At 36.2% G+C, this 19,586-nt stretch overlaps 1 pseudogene; it reads right to left on the bottom strand.

The window, feature by feature from the left end:
* Positions 997-19,388, bottom strand: LOC108636230 (annotated as a pseudogene).

Raw genomic sequence — 19,586 nt, forward strand, 5'->3', positions numbered from 1 at the left:
GATCTAAAGTGTGGTTATGATATAATATAATATGAAAGTGAAAGTTGCTCAGTCATATCCAGCTCTTTGGGACCCCATGGACTGTAGCCTGCCAGGCTCCTCTGTCCATGGAATTCTCTAGGTCAGTGTACTGGAGTGGGTAGCTATTCTCTTCCCCAGGGGATATTCCCAACCTGGTATCAAACCCAGGTCTCCCACGTTGCAGGCAGATTCTTTACTGTCTGAGCCACCAGGGAAGCCCAAGAATACTGGAGTGGGTAGCCTATCCCTTCTCCAGGGGAATCTTTCCAACCCAGGAATTGAACCGGGGTCTCCTGCATTGCAGGCAGTTTCTTTACCAGCTGAGCTACCAGGGAAGCTCATATTATAATAGTAAATAATTCAGTCTGTGTTCAACAAACCCATTGAATTTCTCATCATATCTGCAAGTAGCTAAGTGGTGCTCTGTCCTGAATTGTAAAAATATACATAGATTTAGATATGTATATAGATATAGATAAGATCATAGATATATTCAGGCAGCTTTGGAGAGAATGAAAATTCAACAGTCCCTTTAGAGTTCAGGTAATTATTTTCTTAACATACAGTTGAGAACTTATATCCATTAGCAAAAGCTGGTTATGGGAGTGAAAATAATAGATGAATAAAAGGTGGGTGACAAAAAGAGAATTACGTCATGAAATTAAAGATTTTTGCAAGTATCTCAATTTTATAGATGGAAGCATGTAGCAGTTGCTACACTTCGAATTCCATGAACACTCCAAAGGCAAATGAGTTTAACTGGATGAAGGCAAGTGTCTTACCATGGCTTTAGGTAAGAAGTGTTGTTGAAGCTGGATGCACAGTAAAAATGAAGAACTATTAGTGGTCTCACTAATAAAATTAAAGGGTGAATCTTTCAAAAGAATTCCAATTATTGAACAATCTCTATAGCAAGGAAAAGCTATAAAATTCTATACAAAAATGAAGATAAAATTCTGAATATCTACAAAGTAATATGGATACTATGAATAGACTTTTATTCTTCTGGTTTCTACACCCAACATGTGAAAAACAGTTAAATTCAACCACATCTTTTTAGTATACTTTTGCATTAAAATAATAAATTTCAATACATACCCACATCATTTATGGAGGAGTTCTACTTACGAGGCAGAACTGCTAGAGCAGCAGTACCCAAACTTTTAGGCCCCAGGAACCAGTTTCGTGGAAGACCATTTTTCCATGGACTGGGATAGGAAGCAATGGTTTTGGGACGATTCAAGCACATTACATGTATTGCTCACTTTATTTCTATTATTGCATCAGCTCCACCCCAGATCATCAGGCATTTGATCTCAGAGGTTGGGGACACCTGCGCTGAGCCTCAGATACAGCTAGTCTCTTTTCCCCTTCTTTCCTGTTTTAGCAAACTTCCAGCAACAAAATAGACAACATTTTGTGATGACAAATATGGCAGTTGCCACACAGGCCAGCAGGAACCCAATGACATCCAGAGAGTGGTACTGGAACCAGGTGAGGTCATGGAGAGCTGGCCGCAAGTGCTTGGCTCCTTTGTGGCGCATGACAAACTCGATCCAGAAGACTGCTCTGTCCAAGGGCTTCATAGGCTGATCATGTTGAATGGCTGATAATCTCATCATATTCTCTTTGTAGCTGAAGGAAAATCAAACAGTTATCATTTATGGAATGAGCTATAATAGATAAAGATGTGAAAATTCCTTGCAGATGGTAACAGAGTGCAACACAGAGTGGAAGAAAAACAGATAATTTTCTCCGAGGTGATTATTGAGATATTAGCTTATGGGCTAGGATTTCTCAAATCACAGTTTTCAAGCTACAAAGAAAAGAAAGAAAATGGGAGAGAACAAGATTGTGTATTCTAAAGAATGGAATAAGCTGTCCCAAAGGGAAAGAAAAGAAAAGAAATTCGTAATATGTTTGTCCAAAGTTTGAATTATCTCATAAAGAATTGTTAATAGACCTGGTAGATGTATTTCAAAATGTTATAATCTAGTTATAGCAGGTAAATCAGGGATGAGGTTTGGAGACATGTCCAGACAGGGCTGGTCTTACATTAGTGAAGTGATGGTTGAGAGTGTGGAAGTAGATTGACTCAGTTTGATTCCTGACTCTTACTTTGTTGGCTGCTTTTTAATTTTTCTGTTCCTCTGATTGTTTTTAAGAAAATTAATTTTACTAACATTTTTAAAACATTTTTATTTTTTAAACTTTTAATTTTACTTTGGAGGGCTCAATTATGATAGAATCTGTTTCTCAGTTTTTCACTGTTATATAAAATGGCTAGGAATAGTATCTTATCTAGTTATTTTGAGAATATTGTATTGATTCTTAGAGGCATTCCTAGCATGCAGTAGACACTCAGTGAATGCTTACTAGTATTGTTCTGGTTCTTTGTCATGAGCCTTCTGGAGAAGGCTCAACATTTCACTCTCAGGCATTGCAGACACACTTGTTTCTATTGCTGAAATAATGGCAGACTAATAGACAAGAAGGAAGAATAAAGAGATATAGCTCATGAACTCTAAATCACAAAGTGCTATAACATGGCAGTGTGGTAATAACAATGGAAGTAACTTTTCTCCCTTTACAGTCAAAAACACAGGAGGAGCACTGGGTTTTTGCAAAGACTGCAGTAATCCTGGAAATATATTTTTAATACAAGAGGAATAGACTACAATAAAGAAGTTACTTAAAATGTGTAAAGTAACATTGTTTTACTAAATACAACATGTAGCATATTATGAACATTCAGTATACTTTCATTTTTGACACCAACATTACATTATTAAAAATTAAAAAGGAATACAAATATCCTAGAGATATGTACATTTACATAAAAACAGCAAAAGAAAGATTTGTTTCTTTCAAAAAAAGAGAAAAAGTGGTTCTTATGCTGCTCACTTACGACAATAGCTGTGCTAAAATTAAATTTAAATAACACTGCTTATAAAACACACAATGCATTTTGCTGCCATTACTGACACATTCTCAAAATCCTTTCTTTACAGAGTCATTATGACAAAAAAGGGGGATATATACACCATATTTGTGATATTAATATAATTGCATCATTGAAATTCATGTATATCCTGAAGTGATTTGGAAATTAAATATTTCTGTTTTCAGAAAATGTGTTTTTTAAATAGGGATATCCCAACATAGCTACCTATTCCAAATAAGACAAAAATGAGCACAAATAAAAGAACTCTGAACATAGTGTTTATATTTACACTATATTTATAGTGTTTATATTTATAAGCTGTATCTATATAGTTGTAATTGAGAAAATTAGAAAATTCTAGTTGTTTACCACTTATGAATGATGGGATCAAAATATTATTACAGACTAGCAGATACAGAGAACAATCTATTGGATACCAGATTTGGGGGAGTAGAAACACACAGGTGGGGGAGTAGGAGGCAAAATTATTGGGAATCACATAAGCTCAAGGAGGTGTTATACAACACTGGAAATTTAACCACTATTTGGTAATTACTTTAAATGGAAAATAACCTGTAAAAATTGTGTAACATTTTTTTAAAAAAGGAATATCCCAACATATGGGATTCCCTGGTGGCCACAGATGTAAAGAATCGGCCTGCAATGCAGAGACCTGGTTTGATCCCTGGGTCAGCAAGATCCTCTGGAGAGGGGAGTGGCTACCTACTCCCATGTTCTTGCCTGGAAAATTCCATGGACTGAGGATTAGTGGGATACAGTCTATGGGATCCCAAAGAGTCAAACACAATTGAGAAACCAACACTTTCACTTTTTCATATCAACATATTCTTCCCAAGTCTATTATGTTTAGATTTTATAATTCTTCCAAACAAGACAAAATGACCGCAGTAAAAAAAAAACAAACAAAAAAAAAAACAAAAAAAAAACACCAAGATATACCCACATTTATAAATAGGATATACATATTTGAAACTGGGTAGTTAGAAAGTTATAGCTGTTTATCATTTATCAGAGATGGAGTCAAAATATTGGCATAGAAAACTTGGAAAATAGTAAATGTATTTGGAATTTGAAATGGATTATATCATGGTGGTTTACTGAAAATAAACCATCTTTTAAGAGTTTAAAACATTTGAGAAGTTCACATGCTGAAAGAAAGTAAAGTGAGCAGATGAGTATCCATATTGTTCATGGTTCCCTACAATAACTTTGTTCTCAAAGCTTCTAAATCCATTAGAATTTCAATGATTTTTCTCATTCTAATGATTAAGTTTTCAAAATTTCTCCACTATCTTTACAACTGACAAACCTTTCCATAAAACCATGAAAAAAACTTAATGTGACATTCACAACCCGTTATTTTTGTCTGTTTTCAAAACATTCAGCAAATCTTACACCTCAATGTGCTTATGTGAAGACTCATGGCTGCCTCCCTCGCCTTCAGATGAGAACTTCTCTAGAAAGATTGGCTAGTAGAGAGAGAGAAAAAAAAAAATATATATATATATATACTCACAAAGGATTATTAATGACTTCCTTCAATGCGTTGAGCAAATCTCTTGTTGACATTGTTTCCAAGTCCAACCTGACAGCTGTTCCCTTGGATTTCATTCGAGCGATGTTATCAGCTTGATCATCAAACAAAGGAGTGCCCACTATAGGGATCCCATGATAGATGGCCTCATAAACACCATTGCTTCCACCATGAGTTATAAAGGCTTTGGTTTTTGGATGGCCTAGGATTGAGTGAATTTCAGGAAGACTATTAATTATAACAGAATAAAATGAGAAATGGGTATTATAAGGCACTGGAAGAAGCAGTATCTTTAAGATAACATTATTATGTATATTGAAAGTGCTTTCAACTTGCTTTCAGAACTCAGAGAAGAAACAGCTATGTCTGCTGAAGGGGTAAATGAAGATTTTGTGAAAGAAGTGCTGAGTCACTTGAACATCACAAATGAATCCAGGATTGGCAGGTGAACAACTTGAAGGACCATTCTGGGTGAAAGAAACCACATGTACAAAAAAAGAGGAGGGCATGCCAGAATTTATTCACCTAAAGATATAGTGAAGTCATTTAGTTTGATAGGAATGGTGTCAGGGGAAAAGAAGGATAATGGTAGTGGCACTGGAACCAGGGGAAGGAAAAGCTAAATTTTATCATGAAGTGTGTTATTGCTTCACAAAAATGATTGTGCATTTTTTAAATAGGAAATTGAGAGTCCTTGGTAATGGCAGAAGAGTTCTTATTTTTAGTAGCATTTAACATACCTCTACCGAATGGAAATGAAAAGTATAAGGAAAGAATTTAGAGACAGAACAGCAATCCAGGAAATTATTGATAAGTTCACTGTGAGAAGTAATTATAGCTAAAGTAAAGATTCTTGCTGTGAGGGATGCAACTATGTAGAATAAACTGACAACTTTTATGTGTTCTCCTTTTTTTCTCATAGCAAAGAAAATTATAATAAAGTAGTAAAGTTTTCCTTTTCAGTGTTTTAATAATTGCTTTGTAGTGTGTTTCCTGTTGAAGCACTCTCACTCTGCTCAGCTGTTACTCATGTTTTCATTATTTGTTGTGACAAGTCTCACCAAGAAGGTCATTCTGGGGAAACCATTTATACAACCGGGTGTTGGGTCCTAAGTTATCTGGTTTTTTGCCATCATATCTCCATAGCACCTGTTAAAAGTAAAGGAAATACTTTATTTTATGAGTTGAACTTCAAAGTTATACTAATACTTTCTAAATTGACTAAGATACATATAATTACATGCCTTCCATATGACATGTAAGGAAATGAAGACATATGAAGTAATGGTAACTAGTAATACAAAGACATAAATAGGAATACCTACGTTTGATGTATTAATTATGTACACATGATGGCAGAGACAAGTGAGATTTTCAATGACCAATTCAAATATTAAAAAAAAAAAACTGCTTCGTTGTTGCTTTACAGTCACTAAGTTGTGTCCAACTCTTTGCACTCCATGAAGTGCAGCATGCTAGGCTTCCCTGTCCTTCACTATCTCTCAGAAGTTGCTCATATTCATATCCATTGATTCGGTGTTGCTATCCAAGCAACACATCCTCTGTCACTCCCTTTCCCTCCTGCCCTTAATCTTTCTCAGCATCAAGGTCTTTTTCAATGAGTCATCTTTTTGCATCAGGTGGCCAAGGGTATTGGAGCTTCAGCTTCAGCATCAGTCCTTCCAATGAATATTCAAAGTTAATTAACTTAGGCTTGACCAGTTTGATCCTGCTGTCCAGGGGACTCTCAAGAGTCTTCTCCAACACCACAATTCAAAAGCATCATTTTTTTGGCACTCAGCCTTCTTTGTGGTCCAACTCTCACATCCATACATGACTACTGAAAAGCCATAGCTTTGACTATAGGGACTTTTGCAGGAAAGTGCTCTCTTTGCTTTTTAATACACTGTCTAGACTTGTCATAGCTTTTCTTTCATGGATAGGTGGTTTTATTTCTAATACAATAAGTCAGTGGCAGATTACACATAAGCTACATACTCATTTGCTTTCTTTATATGCTAGTGTTCATTTTAAAATTCAATATTCACTGATTTATTTTTGACTGTTATAAAAGAGTTTACTTATATCAAGTAGTTAAAATGGGAAGTTATATTATTAGAATTTTACACATTTTGATTATAAAGAAGAAAACGTATGCAGTCAATCACCTAAGATAAATATTTTGGCTTATTCATAATTTATTAATCCCCTTCATAGATCACAGCCTTGTCATGGTAAAGTGGCTTGCGTAACTCAATGAAGCTATGAGCCATGCTCTGCACGGCTACCCAAGGGCAGATGGGTCATAGCGGAGGGTTCTGACAAACGGCGTTTCACTGGAGGAGGGAATGGACAACGACTCCAGTATTTGTGCCATAAGAACCACATGAACAGTATGGAAAGACAAAATATATGACACTGGAAGATGAGTTCTCCAGGTCAGAAGGTGTCCAATATGCTGTTGAGGAAGAGTGGAGGGCAATTACTAATAGTTCCAGAAAGAATGAAGTGACTGGGCCAATGAAGAAATGATGCTTAGTTGTGGATGTGTCTGGTGGTGAAAGTCTGATGCTGTAAATAACATAGGATCCTGGAATGTGAGGCCAGTGAAATCAAGGTAGTTGGACATGGTCAAGCAGGATTTGGCAAGAGTAAATATCAACATGTTAGGAATCCATGAACTACAATGGTCAAGTTCAATGAATTTAATTCAGATGACCATTATATCTACCACTGTGGTTAAGAATCCCTTAGAAGAAATGGAGTAGCCTCACAGTTAACAAAAAGGTCTGAAATGCAGTACTTGGGTGCAATCTCAAAAACCACAGAATGATCCTGGTTCATTTCCAAGGTAAACCATTCAACATCACAGCAATCCAAGTCTGTTCCCCAACCACTAATGCTGAAGAAGCTGAATTCAATTGATTTCAGCAAGACCTACAAGACCTTCTAGCATTAAAAGTTAAAAAAAAAAATTTAAGAAGAAGTCTTTTCATCATGGGGATAAGAATGTAAAAGTAAGAAGTCAAGAGATATCTAGGATAAGAGGCAAGTTTGGCCTTGTAGTACTAAAAGAAGCAGGCAAAAGCTAACAGATTTAGTTAAGAGAACACACTGGTCATAGTAAACATCCTTTTCCAACAACTGATGACTCTATACATGGACATCACCAGATGGTCAATACTGAAATCAGATTAATTATATTCTTTACAGCCAAAGATAGACACTCTATACAGTCAACAAAACAAGACCTGGAGTTGACTGTGGTTCAGATCATGAGCACCTGAGTGCAAAATTCAGATTTGAATTGAAGAAAGACTTAAGTTGAAAGCGGGGAAAACCGCTAAGCCATTCAGGTATGACAGAAATCAAATCCCATATAATTACACAGTGGAGGTGATGAATAGATTCAAGGGATTATATCTGATATACAGAGTGCCTGAAGAACTGTGGATAGATGTGTGTAACATTGTACAGGAGGCAGCGATCAAAACAATCCCAAAGAAAAGGAAATGCCAGAAGGCAAAGTGGTTATCTGAGGAGGCTTTATAAATAGTTGAGAAAAGAAAGGGAGTGAAAGCCAAGGGAGAAAGGAAAAGAAAGATATACTCAACTGAATGCAGAATTCCAGAGGATAGATAGGAGAGATAAGAAGGACTTCTTCAATGAACAATGCAAAGAAATAGAGAAATCAATGGGATGTGAAAGACTAGAGATCTCTTCAAGTAAATTAGAGATCCCAAGGGATTATTTCATGCAAAGATGGGCACAATAAAGGACAGAAATGGTATGGACCTAACAGAAGCAGAAGATATTAAGAAGCGGTGGGAAGAATACACAGAAGAACTATACAAAAGAGGTCTTAGTAACCTGGATAACCATGATGGTGTGGTCACTCATCTAGAGCCACACATCTTGGAGTGTGAAGAAAATGGGACCATAGGAAGTATTCCTGTGAAGAAAGCTCGTGGAATTTCAGCTGAAATATTTCAAATCCTAAAAGGTGATATTGTTAAAGTGCTGTACTCAATATGCCAGCAAATTTGGAAAACATAACAGTGGCCATAGGACTGGAAAAGGTCAGTTTTCATTCCAAACCCAAGGATGGGTAATGCCAAAGAATGTTCAAAGTACTGTAAAATTATATTCCTTTCACATGCTAGCAAGGTAATACTCAAAAATCATTTATCTCGGTCTGAGCAGTACATGAACCAAGAACTTCCAGATGTGCAATCTGGGTTTAGAAAAGGCAGAGGAACCACAGATCAAATTGCCATCATTCATTAGATCATAGAAAAAGCAAGAGAATTCCAAAAAAACATCTACTTCTGCTTCATTGACTATGTTAACCTTTGACTGTATGGATCACAAAAAACTGTGGAAAATTCTTAAAGAGCTGGGAATACCAGACCACCTTAACTGTCTCCTGAGACACTTGTATGCAGGTGAAGAAGCAACAGTTAGAACCAGACATGAAACAACAGACTGGTTCAAAATGGGGAAAGTAATACACAAAAGCTGTATATTGTCACTCTGCTTACTTAACTTACCTATGCACAGTGCATCATGTAAAATACTGGGCTAAGTGACTCACAAGCTGGAATCAAGCTTGCTGGCAGAAATATCAATAACCTCAGATATGTAGATGACACCACCCATATGGCAGAAAGTGAAGAGGAACTAAAAAGCCTCTTGATGAAGTGAAAGAGGAGAGTGAAAAAGTTGGCTTAAAGCTCTACATTCAGAAAAGGAAGATCTTGGCATCTGGTCCCATCACTTCATGGGAAATAGATGGGAAAACAGTGAAAAGAGTGTCAGACTTTATTTTTTTTGAGCTCCAAAATCACTGCAGATTGTGACTGCAGCCATGACATTAAAAGATGCTTACTCCTTGGAAGGAAAGTTATGACCAACCTAGATAGCATATTCAAAAGCAGAGACATTACTTTGCCAACAAAGGTCCATCTAGTCAAGGCTATGGTTTTTCCAGTAGTCATGTATGGATGTGAGAGTTGGACTGTGAAGAAGGCTGAGCGCCGAAGAATTGATGCTTTTGAAGTGTGGTGTTGGAGAAGACTCTTGAGAGTCCCTTGGACTGCAAGGAGATCCAACCAGTCCATTCTGAAGGAGATCAGCCCTGGGTGTTCATTGGAAGGACTGATGCTAAAGCTGAAACTCCAGTACCTTGGCCAACTCATGCAAAGAGTTGACTCATTGGAAAAGACTCTGATGCTGGGAGGGATTGGGGGCAGGAGAAGGGGACGACAGAGGATGAGATGGCTGGATGATATCACCGACTCGATGGACATGAGTTTTAGTGAACTCTGGGAGTTGGTGATGGACAGGGAGGCCTGGCATGCTGCATTCATAGGGTCGCAAAGAGTTGGACACAACTGAGTGACTGAACTGAACTGAAAGAGACTCTTGATGTGGGTGAAAGAGGTAAGTGAAAAAGCTGTCTTAAAACTCAACATTCAAAACAATACATTCATGACATCTGGTCCCATCACTTCATGGCAAATATATGGGGAAAATGTGGAAGCTGTGACATATTTTATTTTCTTGGGCTCCAAAATCATTGTGGAATGTGACTGCAGCCATGAAATGAAAAGATACTTGCTTCTTGAAAGAAAAGCTATGACAAATCTAGACAGAATATTAAAAGCAGAGACATCATTCTGCCAAAAGAGGTCCATATAATCAAAGCTATATTTTTTCCAGTAATCATGTATGGATATGAGAGTTGGATAGTAAAGAAGGTTAGGTAAGGTAAGATAAGGTGAAGTCACTCAGTCATGTCCTACTCTTTGAGGCCCCACAGACTGTAGTCTACCAGGCTCCTGTATCCATGGGATTTTCCAGGCAAGAGTACTGAAGTGGGTTACCATTTCCTTCTCCAGAGGATCTTCCCTACCCAGGGATCGAACCCAGGTCTCCTGCATTGTAGGCATACGCTTTACCATCTGAGCCACCCAGGAAGTCCTTAAAGAAGGTTAAGTGCCGCTGAAGAGTTAATGCTTTTGAATTGTGGTGCTGGAGAAGATTCTTGAGAATCCCTTGGACTGCAAGGACATCAAACCAGTCAATCCTAAAAGAAATCAATCTTGAATATTCATTGGAAGTACTGCTGCTGAAGCTCCAATACTCTGGCCACCTGATAACTGATTTGAAAGATCTTGATCTGGGAAAGGTTGAAGGCAAAAGGAGAAGGGCTGGCAGAGGATGACATGGTTAGATAGCATCACTAAATCAATGGACATGAATCGTGGCAAACCCTGGGTAATAGTGAAGGACAGGGGAGCCCAGCATGCTGTAGTCCATGGGATTGCAATGATTCAGATGACTTAATGACTAAGCAACAACAGCAGAATTTTTTAATAATGTTAATTAGTGCTGCCGAAGAAGTATGTTCTCTTAACTTACAAATTATTAAGCCCTACTTCCAAAAACAATGAAAAGTGGAATTGTTTGACTTGAATCAATATTGCATGACTACATTTATTGTTAAAATTTAACTCCCGAGAGCATCTGTATGTGTGTTGTGTCCTCAGAAGTCCTTCAAAGAAAAGGAACAAGTGACAAAGTGATAGGAGATGTCTAAAATCATATCTTTACAGAGTTCCACAGACTTATTAAATAGTTGTCCATGATTAAGGTATTGTATCTACCTTTTGTGGAATTTGAGCAAAGGCTGATGCAATCACCTCGGCTCTGTCTTCTGACATGTTACTGACCATTGACCCCAAAGAAAACACCACAATTCCATTTTCGCCAGAGCTCTGCACAAACTCTTCCATTTCCTGTGAAAAAAGAATTTGCCCCATCACAAAACAGCAGCAACATAGCATACATTATTGAAGGGATTGCTGCAAGCAACTGAAGAGAGAAAATCAGAAATTGTCTCGAGATTAGAGTAGAGATTTCTTACAAAAATATTGTGGTAAGATACACATGGCATAAAATTTACTTTCTTAATTGTTCCTAAGTGTATAGTATAGTAGTGTTAAGTATACTCACATTGTGCAACCAATCTCCAGATCTTTTTCATCGGACGAAACTGGAAGTCTATTACCATTAAGAAACTCTACTTTCCTCTTTCTCTAGCCTTTGGCAAGTTTCATTCTACTTTGTTTCTACAAATGAGATTAGTCTGGATACTTCTTATAAGTTGAATTGTAGAGTATTTGTCTTTTTCGGACTAGTTATTTTCACTTAATGTAAGGTTCATTCGTGTTGTGACATGCGTCGGAATTTCCTTTTAAAGGTGAGTAATATTCCATTGTTTGTATATATGATATTTGTTTATTGCTTACTCTGTTGATGGACATTTGGGTTGCTTAAACCTCTTGGCTCCTGTGAATAGAGCTTTCATGAATATGTTGTACAGATATCTCATTGGGATCCTAATTTCAATTATTTTGGATATAAACTCAGAAAAGGAATTGCTGAGCTCTATGTGTAGACAGGTTTTATATTAGAAAGTATGCATTATTCTTATCACATACTATACAGTTAGGCTAATAGAGTGATTTCCCTCCCTCACCCACCCCACTCTCCCAATTCCTCTTGAACATATTAACTTCACATCTTGGACTTTGGTCAGTTGTACTAATAAATATTTCACACTATAAAATCATTAAAAAATTTTTTGAGGGACTTTATATTATTTTTTATAATTTTTTAAAACATTTTTTATCCTTGAGATCCTGCGGAAAGAATGGGTGATATGAGGTCAATTTCTTCCACTATATATATTTGTGCAAATGTGTTTCTGTATAAGCAGGAAATAAGATAGAGCCAGTACTAGTAGTGACAAGGAGATACTATTAAACTATATTATCCTCAAACTCTTCATTAGTCTTGATGTTAATTACTAACATAGATTCTTGGAAGGCAGTTACTTGCCAGATTCAACTCCCTTTGGTTCTTTGTTATTATAATTCTGCTAACTCATTTATTTATTCCAGACAGACTTTTTGAGAATTATTTAGGTTATTCATTAATATTTCATTTTCTGACTATGAGCACTATGAAAAAAAAATGATCTGAATCAGTTTATGGCATTCATTCAGCTCTGTAATCCTATTCTTCATCTTAGACTTTGTCATAATTTCCAAACTCTGTCTAAAATACTAACTACTGACTTGAAGAGTCAAGTATTATAGTTTGGAAGTTCTATGAAATAGTTCTGTGAGTTCTATTTATAATCCAAATTTACACTTGTATAGTTACTTATTTGAGAGACCATATTGCTGTGTTTCTTTACATATGATGCCTTTGTCCTGAACTTGCATAATTAATGTCACAGATGAATGTGTTATGTCTAACTGCGGTGAAGGACCTTCAACTTGACTTCAATGAGTCCCCCTGGGAGCACCTGCTCCACAGAGGAAAAGGTGCCCAGGGCTTTCTGCAGCACAGGTCTGGTCAGCTTTTGAGTAATTCAGTTCTAACTAAATAAAGCTCCAGGTGAATCCGTATTTGCCTGGAATTTTTTCTGAATTATTTTTCTTTGTGGTCCTGATCCTTTCTGATTAAGAAAAAGTTACTTTCTATACTAGAATAATTCCAAATGTTGAATGACAACCCACCCCAATATTCCTGCCTGGGAAATCCCATTGATAGAGGAGACTAGCTGGCTATAGTTCACAGGGTCACAAAGAGTCAGACATGACTGAGCATGTATGCATATTCACTGTTGTGCACCTTAGATCTCTCGTATTTATTTTCTAAGAAATGCAAATTTGTATCCTTAAACAACATTTCTCCTGTTCTTCCAACTCTCAGTCCTGGCAACTACCATATTACTCTCTGTTATTACAAGTTTGGCATTTTTAGATTTCATATACAAGTGATTTCTTATAGTATTTGTCCTTCTCTGTTTTTTTCAAAAAGATAAACAAAACTGAAAACCTTTAGTTAGACTAATCAAGAAAAAAAGTGACTCAAATAAATAAGATTAGAAATGAAATGGAGACATTCCAACTAATTCTGAAAAATTACATAGGATCCTGAGAATACCATGAATAATTATAAGCTAAGAAATTATTAATCCATATATGAGAAGAATGGAGAAGTTCTTAAAAACACAACCTACCAAGAATGAATCAGGAAGATGGAGAAAATCTGAACAGCCCTAATAAGTAAAGAAATTGAATTGATAATCAAAAACCTATCAACACACAAAAGGCCCAGGGCCTGATGGCTTCACTGATGTATTCTATGAAATATTATAGAATAATTAATGCTAGTTCTTCAAAAAATCTTAGAAATTAAAGAGGAGGGTAGGAACATTTCCAAAGTCATCCTACAAGGTCATCACCATGATCATGATACCAAATAGATAAGCACATTGCAAGAAGATAAAAATAAAGTCAATATCCAGATGGAGTATTGTTGCAAAAATTCTCAACAAAATATCAACAAGCCAAATTCAAGAGCACATTAAAAGAATTATATAGTAAGACCATGTGAGATTTATCTCTGTGATGCAAGGATAAATAGAATGAACAATAAAATAACTTGATTATCTCAATAGATGTCCAAAAAACTTTTAACAAGATATGACATTCTTTCATGACAAAACCCTCAACATATAGGGTATAGAAGGAACATATCTCAATGGAATAAAGAACATATATGACAAACCCAAAGCTAACGTTATACTCAACAGTGAACACTTGAAAGCTTTTTCTCTATTCAGAAACAAAACAAGGATGCCTGCTCCCACTATATAGAATTCAGTTTCCTTACTGTGTACTAATAATGAAACATCTGGAAGAAACTATCCCATTCACAATAGCATCAAAAGGAAGAAAATAACTAGAAATAAATTTAGTCAGTGACGTGAAAGATCTATACAGTGATAACTATAAGAAATTGTAGAAATAGAAGAAAACACAAATAAATGGAAAGTCATCATATGACATGGACCAGAAGACTAATACTGCTAAAATGGTGACATTACCAAAAGCCCAAAGAATCACACCTTGAAATTTCATATTTACCACAAAGTTTCAATATTTCAAATAGTGTACTGGCCCCCACATAGACACATAGACCTTGGAACAGCATACAGGGTTCAACTAATAGTCAACAAGGGAGCAACAAGGGAGACAAAAACACCAATTGTGGAAATGTTAGTCACTTCTTTCTTTTCTGAGAAAACTGGATAAACTATGAAAAAAAACAAAAAACCAGACCACTCACAAAAACAACTCAAAATGTATCAATGTATCAATGACTTAAACACAAGACCAGATACCATAACATCCCTAAAAGAAAATATAAGGTTAGGAACTCCTTGACACTGGTCTGGAAAATGATGTTTTTGTATAGGACACCAAGACCACAACAAAAGGGAAAAATCACAAGTGGGGCTACATCAAGCTTAAAAGCTTCTGCACAGCAAAAGAAATAATCAACAAGATGAAAATGTGATCTACAGAGTGGAAGAAAAGTTTTGTAACCACATATTGAATGAGGGGTTAAGATCCAGAATATATGCACAACTCACACAACAAAATTCAAGTAAAGAATGGGCAGATGAACAAAATAGACCCTTTACAAAGAAGATTTCCAAATGGTCACCAGGTATAGGAAAAGATACTCAACATCAGTAATCATCAGGGAAATGTATTTCAAAATCACAATCAGATATTACCTCCCCCCTATTAGAAAGTCTGTAACCAAGAAGAGAAAAGTGTTGTGAGAATGTGGAGAAAAGTGAATGCTTGTACACTCTCAGTGGGAATGTAAATTGGTTTAACCCTCATGGAACATACATTGACGGTTCCTAAAACAGTTAAAGAAGATCTACTGTGTGATCCAGCAATTCTACTTCTGGGTATAGAGTCAAAGGAAATAAAAACAGAATATAGAAGAGGTATATGGGCTCCATGTTGACTGCAGCATTATTCACAATTAGCTAAGGGAAAAAACTTAAGTGCCTACCAATGGATGAATTATTTAAAGATGTTTCATAGATACACACAGACATGCACACACACACACACGGAGACACATGTGCTGAGAATGAAATGTTATTCACCCACGAGAAAGAAGGAAATCCTGCCATTTTCGACAATATGGGTGGACTTTGAAGACATTATGCTAAAATGTGTGCTGTCATTTTAATCTTTATTTTCTTCCTATAATCAAATAATCCACTATGATATATATCCTAAAAGTTGTAATCCTAGCTTATGCCTTTTTAATCTTCAAGAAAACTGTGATCTTATATTTGTTATTTTCCAAGTAAATATTTTATTGTATCTCATTTTTATTGTATCTCATTTTTATTGTATCTCATTTAATATATTTTATTGTATGTGATTTAGTATAATTTAACATTTCCTAGTGGCTCAGATGGCAAAGAATCTGCCTGGAGTGCAGGAAACCAGGATTTGATCTCTGGGTCTGGAAGATCCCCTGGAGAAGGGAATGGTTGCCTACGCCAGTATTCTTGCCTGGAGAATCCCATGGACAGAGGAGCCTGGTGGGCTACAGTCCATAGTGTCACAAAAAGTCAGATATGACTGAAGTGACTTAGCAGCAGCAGCATTTAATATAAAGATTTTTAATGTCAGGAATTTTTAAGGTTTTGGTTTATCAGATGAAGAAGATGAAATATTAAAGTATTTTTGTAAGTTTTAAGGCTTTTCACCACAGCACTAGCTAAAATAAATGCCCATTTCCAACAATAGAAATAAATGTACATATAACTGTATGTTTTTATTCCCAACCCAGAGATTTATTTAAATTTATTTAAAATAAATCATCCTGATTCATGTCAATGTATGGCAAAACTCACCACAATAATGTAAAGTAATTATCCTCCAATTAAATTAATTTAAAATAAAGAAAAAAAATGAGTTAATGTGATATATCTGTGAATACTGTACTCTAGTTTTCACTCATTATTGTCTATATCTAGCAATAATCTGCTAAATGGTCTCTTCCTACTCTTTACCATTTACAATCCAACCCAGTGACGACATCTTGCTTTTTATTTTAAATAATATATGACTATCTCTTTCTCAGGGTTTTTGTCATAGCTCAGTTGGTAAAGAGTCTGCCTGCAATGCAGGAGACCTGGGTTGGATTCCCAGGTTGGGAAAATCCTCTGGAGAAGGAAATGGCAACCCGCTCCAGTATTCACACTTGGAGAATCCCATGGACAGAGGAGCCTGGCAGTCTGTAGTCCATGTGATGGCAAGAGTTGGACACAACTTAGAGACCAAACCACTGCCATCACCTCTTTCTTTCTTAATCCTTTCAATATTCTTCCCAATGCCCCTACTAGATGTTTCCAATCTTTACAATTATCTGTTTCCAGCTTACCTCTATAGCATCATCTTCTTTATTCAGCCTTTTCCTATCCAAACTAAACTTGGACTTTTTGGCAACTGTCATTACTACTCCAGCTACCTTTCTTTTATATCTTCTCCCAACTGAGCTAAGAGAGAAGTCCATATCTTCTTCCACCCCTGCCCTATTCCTCTGTTTATTCCTGAGCATCCTTCAGATCTCATAATTGTCTGTGAATCTGAGATACATTATATGATTCATGCTGAATATTTCTTTAGCACTCTGGTCTTTCCATCTTATAACATTTTTTACAACTTGATTGTGTTCTGTCATTTCAGATGGACTGTCAGGTGGTAGAAACTGTGCCTACACCATTTGCCTATATTAGCACTCACTTCGGGAATATGCTATATACAAAATTACCCTATAATAATTATAATACAATTATAATGAAACATATTATAGTGAGATGAGGTGTCTGGATGGCATCCCCAGGTGATAATATCGCTATTATTTTATTTATATGAAATATATATTTTTATATAGAACTATAAGTGTCCTTTAATGAATGATGCTTCTCTATGTGTGAATAATGAAATTGCAATTTAATTGATGTATTATCAAAGTGTCCCATGTACTCTTGTTTATTCTGTAATGATAATGATATTCAGATAGATGTGCTGATACAGAAATATATCACTTTCTAGGTGAAAGTTCACTTTATCCAGGTTCCCATATCTGACTACCTGTAATCAAACATTCTCAATAAAGAATACAGAATATTCCTATTGAAAACACAAAGTTCACAAAGAACAGCAAGGAGGAGTAGGTGACCTTAGGCAGAGGCCTTGGCAGGTTTGCAGTGGAGCCCTCCAACAAACTCAGCTTTTGGTAGTCGTGGACGAGGAAATGAAAAGTCCCAGTAGCTTCGAATGAGCCACATTTCGGCTTTCCCCATTGTCTCTGATAAGGTAGTAGATCTTCCTGAAAGTAAAAAGGAAAACAACAACAAATGTTTGATCAAATGAGACTATTGTCATATGTGTATATTAGATAATTTTTGTAAAGGAACTTGGGATGTTTTGGCGCGATATTTGAATGTGTCTGTTTCTTGATAAATCTATACATAGCATAGTATAGGATAATAAAGTATATCTGGAATACATCTGTTTCTACTTAAGCAGAAACAATTTCTAAAAGCTAACTGGATACTTATACTACAAATATGTGTATAACTTTCAATGTACATGTCTTCATTTGTCAAGACAGTTTATGAGATTCTTAATGACTTTAAGTTAAAAAAAGAAGTTTTGTAAGTTGGATAGTAACTTAGCAGATGTCCTAGGTACTTCAGTCTGTGGTAAATGACTTCCTGGTATCCGATACTAGTAATGGGCTTTACCCTACCCTATAATTTAAGTGTTTGCATAATATTTGTTAGATTGAGTGGTCATTTTATATTTTTATTTCACTGTTTCACTTATTTGAGATAAATTTTTGTGAATTTATATTTAGACAAACTCAACTTCCAAGGCACTAGGAAAAATAAGACTTCATTCTACCAACTAAAAACATGAATTACCTAGTCGTTTTGTTGCTAAGTGATAACTGACTCTTTTCCACTCCGTGGACTATAGCCCAACAGGCTTCTCTGTCCATGGGATTTCCCAGGCAAAAACACTGGAATGGAATGCTGTTTCCTTTTCCAAGGGATCTTTCTGACCAAAGGATCAAACCTGTGTCTCCTGCCTTGGCAGGTAGATTCTCTACCACTGAGCTATCAGGAAGCCCACCTTACCTAGCACTTCACTGTAAAACTGGTTCCACTTCTTATCGTTGTATGCTGTGAAGAAAAGGTCAAAATAAAGTGTGTAAAACATATTTTTGACCCTCTCCATGAATGTCATGCGATCACTTAATTCTGAAAACATAACAGGTACATAAGATGGTGGGAATGGAAGTCTTCCACTATTCTTTTCAATTATATGGCCAGGTGAGGTGTAATGACTGTACACGAATGGTATTTTAAGTAATTCAGCCAGCAGTTCACCGCAGGGTCCAATGGCATCTGCAATAAGGATATCAAACCTTGATTCCTGTAGTTTTGTCATTAATTTCTTGTTGGAAACAGCGTCTTTACACATCCTTAAAGCAGTATCAAAAAATTCCCAAAATAAACTTTTCACTGTTGACAAATAGGACCAAAAGGAATCTTTCGCCACATATGTCCATTCCTCAAGAAGACCGTTCCATAAAATTCTCATAATCACTTTTTGTTAAAGATACAGGAAAAGTCTCAAATCTCATAGTAGATGGTTTGCTGGAATTAGGAATAGTGGAAGCTGAAGATATCAGAACAGTCACCTCATGACCCTTCGTGACAAGTTCCTCCAGAATTGTCTTTATATTCATCCAGTGACTAAATTCCACCGGCCACACCAGCACCTTTCCACAACTCCCACCGCTAAAGTAACAAGTCAGCTGTAGCAGCAGCAGAAGAGAGAGTCTTTTCATAGGCATCTTGCTCATATGCAGTCCTTTAAAAATAATTACTGTAAACTTTTGCTATTGCTCAGGCTTATATCCAGAAGTTATCAACCAGAAGTTAAATTATAACTCCTATTCCTTAAAAAAGTAGATTACATGAATAGTCAGCAGATGTGGAAATCAAGTGAAAAGGCAAAGTGCAGAACGTTTCCAGATTATACAGTGTGTTTAGTATTGATTTGTCAGTGCTGTCACCCTTCTTGTACACAC

Source organism: Capra hircus, chromosome 6, assembly GCF_001704415.2.
Source record: "Capra hircus breed San Clemente chromosome 6, ASM170441v1, whole genome shotgun sequence".
In the NCBI taxonomy this organism is placed as follows: Eukaryota; Metazoa; Chordata; class Mammalia; order Artiodactyla; family Bovidae; genus Capra; species Capra hircus.